A 6,000-nucleotide genomic window follows, 5' to 3' on the forward strand; every position below is an offset into this window, starting at 1 on the left:
AGTGAAAAATGAAAAGATTAGTTAAAATTAACTAGGAATTAATATCTACAATGAATTACTAATTTATTTTAAAAAATTAAAATAATATACGTTTTGTACATTTTTAACCCAAACGGTAAAAATTATCGAACTTTCAATGAGCGCCATTTGCAAACCATGTAACCAAATGAGATGAACTAAGTACCGATGGAAAGCTAGCAAAATATTTAACTCAATGATGCAGTCAATAGAAATATGGAGAAAATGAAAAAAATGGAAAAATTGTAGGACACTTAACTAAAAGAAAATATTAAAAAGGTGATTTAGCTAAAAATTTATGGAAATGGTCTCCATTATTCGAAATAAATAAATCAAAAATGGGGGTGTTGAGTTTTCACTATAACAAATAGAAATTACTTAAAGAAGGTTTCTTCATATAAATTTTTAGGTATTGACATCCATCATCAACTCAACTAGAATTATACAATTAAGAAAAGCATTATTGGACATTGGAACGCTTATTACGAGCTTAAAAATAGTTGTAAGTCAGTTGATCCTTGGGTTTGGAGTAAGAAACATTCATTTTTTAGACTTTCATCACCTTTATTATTTTATATGGTTGTAAGGTTTGGGGTTGTAGTATATCTAGAGAATCATGGAGGAAGATCGAGCTAATTCAAAAGAAATTTATAACCTACAACCTCAACATTAAAGGAAATACTCCATATCCTATCCTCTTAATTAAAGCTAGCCTTTCCCCCAATGAAAGCATGATTATGTTTAGGTATCTAATGTATAAGAAGAATCTTTACGACATGGAATCCAAAAGGTTCCCCAATATTAATTTAACCTCTAGCCAAAACCCCCACCTTTGGCTGAAGCAAGGATGGCCCAAGGATGCCCAGTTGTTGGTTAATTTAATTTTTAGTTAAATTATGTCATTAAATTGTCAAAACTAGGGTTCGTGTACTTGCGAAGTGTATGTGCACAATATATTCTAGGAGATTTATTTTTTATTAAAAGATTAAATTCTAGTCTACTAATTTCAAATGCAAGTTGTAAATTTGATCTATTCAAGACCTTCTTTTATCAAGTATGTGAAAATGTTATTTCTATAAAACTTGTTTAAATCAAAAGGAAATTAATTAAAATTTAATCTAAGAACAATAATTGCAAATCTATTTTATCTTGCAAAATGACAATATTATGCCAATAGATTGAATTGAAATACTAATTTAATTCATGGAATGGAAAACTAATTCTAGAAAACCAAATCAAAAGTCTATGGTACTTGACTTGAAATAAATATATTTTATTCTTAAATGGAAAAATGCTTTTGAAATCAATTACTCTAGGTACATAATTAATAAATCTAACTAGAAAGTAGAATCAAAATGAATTTGAAAGCAATGATTCAATTCTAAAATATATGTCTTGTAGATTGCTAGTGTGTTCTTTCTATGGTTAGAGTTAATCTGAACATGATCTTAAATTTGAGACTAAGAAATAATTGCAAGGAAGTGGACTAATCAAATAAATAGTTTTGTAATTTTTTTTTATCTTTTGAATGAGCACTCGTCCTCTGCAAATAAACCAACAATAAGTGATATAAACTACAATAAGAACATTAACGAGTTACAAAATAGTTGCAAAATAAAATGGAAACAATTAAAAAGGAACAAGAATAACTAACTAAACTATTTTACAACTCTTCAAGGGGGCTCCTGTTGAGCGCAAGGATCAATTAACTCAACTTAGAGAACTAGTCACCAATGCATATGAACATAAGAGGAACATATTATTTATAATTATAAAAACAATTCTTTTGATGAAAATAATTACAAACTTCAAGCTCTTAATAATTTTCCTCGTCTTCCAGATTGAGCCTATATTTATACTATTTCTAAATTAACTACTTAAAGAAAATAATGCCAAAAGGCAAGTTCTGGAATTAACAACAGGTCATTTAAATTCGATTAGGAAATGGATCTCGCATGATTTTCTATTTCATAGAAAATCATGCCAACAATCTTCATCTACACTTCATATATTTGAATGCATATATGTTCTTGCTTGATTCTATCCTTTTCCATGCTTTCTTGATGCCAAAATTGATTTCCTAAAACCCTTGTGCACAAACAGAATAGAGATGACTAGTACTTTGACCAATTAGATTCTTGAACCTTGTGATCTTTTGAGTAAGCACAATAGGTGGGTGTCAATGTATTCAACATTTGGCATCGATCCATGTCTTTTGTTTGTCTTAAAAATCTATAGAACCTGTCTAACCATGGATTGAATGTAGAAATTCCTACTTAGATCTGAATCTGCTGATGTAATTTATTAAAACATAAGACACAAATCTAGTCTACTCATATGTAGAAATAAATTCACGATCAAGAACTCATATCATAAACTTGCATAATGATTTAACACACATACTCATAAATTTTATATAGAGGAAAGTAATTGTTCAAAACCCCTTCCTATCTGAATTGCATTAATCAGAAAATCGAGAAGAAACACAATGCTTCCTCAAGCCTGAGCAACATGTGCACTAGTATAATCTATCTATCTGCCTCACAAATTGACTATGGCCAACACTTAGCCAATTTATTTGACTTCCAATCTCAGATTTCCTTGCATTGTTCAATGAGGAATTAGGCCCCTATTTCATAGGAATTTTCCTCCAAGGAATTGCGCAATTCACTAAGGATCTTCCTCTGACTGCATGAACTACTTGTATAACTTGGAATAGTTTACAATTGATAGTAAACTACCATTGAACTCCAATATCAACTAGGTAACTCGTATTATCTGCATGCATGAGCTAATTTAATCTAATTGATTAGTTATTTGAATGATAATTGAAGATGATTGAAGTCACACCCAACAACTGGACCTTGCACTAGTTCCTCTCATGGTTGGAACTAGTTTAACTGACTATATCTCAATTTGACTCAATTAAATTGTTGCAACTGAAATTAAATCAACCTATGATCCTAAAATTTAAGAATCACTGCACGTAACTGATGTCCATTCCCCTAACTTGAATTAACTAAGCTAACTAAGTGATTTGGAATTTCGAATTTCTCCCAATTTAATTAAGGAAAAAATAAATTACGAATTTTTTGTTTCATTTCTCAACACTCCCTCTCACCAAGAAAGGGATTCAAAACTACCCCAATCCAAAAACTTTGGAATGTATTGCAAGAAACACCTCTCTATGTTGTTGTTTCTATTGCAACATCTACAACTGAGAAGAATAAAAAAAAAAAAAAAAAAAAACATCGAATCAATCTGCAAGTGTCCACTAGGAAATTATGTTGTTGTTGACTATACAACTAAGCCTTTTTCTCTTATTTCAACGCTCCTAAGTAACCAACTGACATTGGTCCTCCTACTACTGAATACTATGGACCCCCATAGCAAGGGTAATGATCCATGAGACATAAAACATCTCAATGGACCCTGTCCAAATTTCTGAAACTCTAGGACTAGGGCTGCACATCGCCCCACCTTACTCCTCGAGGTATGGATGCATGTTCTCTACTTTTCAACTTAGTTCCAACTATCCCCCTACTGGAGGTCTCTACTTTAGTAGATGTCTCCACTCTTCCTCCTCTCTGCTTCTCCATTTGTGGCTACTCCACAACTCCCTGAGGTTGCTTCTTAGGCTCCATTTTGAGTATAGGTTCTACCTTAAGTGCATATAGGTTCTTAACTCACACACTGTGTTGTTTCACGTTTCTCGTGGCTATGTGTGTCAAGAATTATTTACCTTTGTTAAACATCACATTGTCACCACGGTCTTCCAACACTGCTATGGAGATGAAATTATTATTCAAACCCAACTCGAACATAAAATCTATGAATCAAAGAGGGGAGCCTAAATCCCTCTGAAAGGTGGCTGTATCGATCCTGGTAGCATTGTACCTTCCATCGTCTCCAAACTCAATGTTCATCTTGAGACCTTTCTCCTTTAAGCGACTGAAAAATTCTTTATTCCCCATCATGTGGAACGAGGCACCACTATCCGGGTACCACACACTCCCCATCACTTTGATTTCCATGCACTAAATTAGGGTGAAATCAATATTGAAATTTGAATCCAAAGCTTCACCTCCTATGGCTACTGCAGGCTTCTTCTTGCTTGCCTTCTTGTGTGAAACTTCATGGCATAGGGCTTGAATTTATGACAGTGAAATCACTTGATTTTGGAAAGTATTTCTTCTTTCCCTCCTAGTAGGAATCAAATTCACCTTGGGAATTATTTCCCTTAGCCTTCATTCCTTTGTTGACTAATGTAAAGTACTCTTCCACTTCTTTGGACGAGGTCCCATCTTTGGTATTCCACCTTATCTCCTCCTACACCAAATCAGACGAAAGGAATTCCCAATTTGGTAGTTTCTCCCTCCCATTAATTAGATCCTAGTAGTCGTGCCACCTCTTGGGAAGGCCTAGACGTGTTAGGCTTACCAGATCATCTTCTTCCACAGTAACACCAACTTGACCAATTTCATCACAACATTGTATGAACCTGCTAAGGTATTGTGGTATTATGTCGTTCTTTTTCATCTTGATATTTCAAAGCTTGGCCTTCAGTGCCAGCTTCCTATGGCCACTATTGTTTTGTAATAGATCTATCAATGCTTTCCACATTGCATGTGGAGTCTCTTTCCCATGGATATTAGAGACAATATGGTCTCTTACTCCCTCCAATATGGTCCTTCTCACGTTGGCCACACACTTATTCAAATCTGCTAGATCTTGAACATTAGTTGTTGTCAGTTTCTGGATATCATTATCAATGAATTCCTTCAACCCATTATCTTCTAACACTAGCTCCATGTGTTCCTTCCAAGAAACATAATTCGAGATTATCTCAAGGGAATACTCGAGTCTTAGTATATAGAAAGACATCATGTTAGCTCCGAAGAATTGATCCTGCATATTCGACCCTTTTGCAATAACAACTTCGAAATCTTTTCTCTATTGTGATTCTTGCTCTCACACCATGTATAAATTCCTACTTAGATCTTAATCTTCTCATGTAATTTACTAAAAATAAGACACAAATCTATTCTACTCATTTGTGGAAAGAAATTCACATTCAAGAACTCATATCATAAACATGCATAATGATTCAATGCACCTACTCATAAATTTTATCTAGGGTAAAACAACTACTCAAAAACCCTTCCTATATGTAGTGCATTAATAATAAAATAGAGAATAAATACAATGCTTACTCAAGCCTAAGCAACCTATAAACTAGTATAGTTTATCTCTCTACCTCATAGACTAACTCTAGCCAACACTTAGCCAATTTCTCTTCCTGCTAAACTCCTATTTCCTTGCATTGTTCAATGAGGAATTAGGTCCCTACTTCATAGGAATTTTCCTCCAAGGAATTGCTCAGTTCATTAAGGCTCTTCCTCTGACTAAATGCACCACCTGTACAACTTGGAATAGTTTAAAACTGATAGTACACTACCCTTGAACTCTAATCTCAACTAGGTAACTCGTATTTTCTACATGCATGAGCTAATTTAGGATGATTGACCAATTAACTGAATGCTCACTGAAGATGAGTGAAGTCACACCCCACTACTAGACCTTCCACTAGTTCCTCTAACAGTTGGAACTAGTTTAACTGGCCATAACTTAATTTAACTAAATTAAATTGTTACAACTGAAACTAATTAAACTTAGGCTCCTAAAATTTAGGAATTACTGCACAAAAATGAATTGCATGCCCCTAAATTGAATTAAATAACCTAACTCAGTGATGAGGAATTTCTAATTTCTCCCACTATAATCAAGGAAAAATTAAATTAGGAATTTCTTGCTGCATTTTTCAACATTGAGCTACGAAATTAATAATTATCTACAAAAATTACACAATTCGGTAGCCATAGTGATATTTCAGTCAATTTCATAAAGAAAATTTAGATTATGAGCTACAATTGTGTTGACGGTGTTGGAAATCCATCAACCAAGGGGGTCTCTCCAATCTGA

The sequence above is a fragment of the Pinus tabuliformis genome, chromosome 3_2 (assembly GCF_031772625.1).
Source record: "Pinus tabuliformis cultivar Carrire ecotype Pingquan chromosome 3_2, CPIR1, whole genome shotgun sequence".
Lineage (NCBI taxonomy): Eukaryota > Viridiplantae > Streptophyta > Pinopsida > Pinales > Pinaceae > Pinus > Pinus tabuliformis.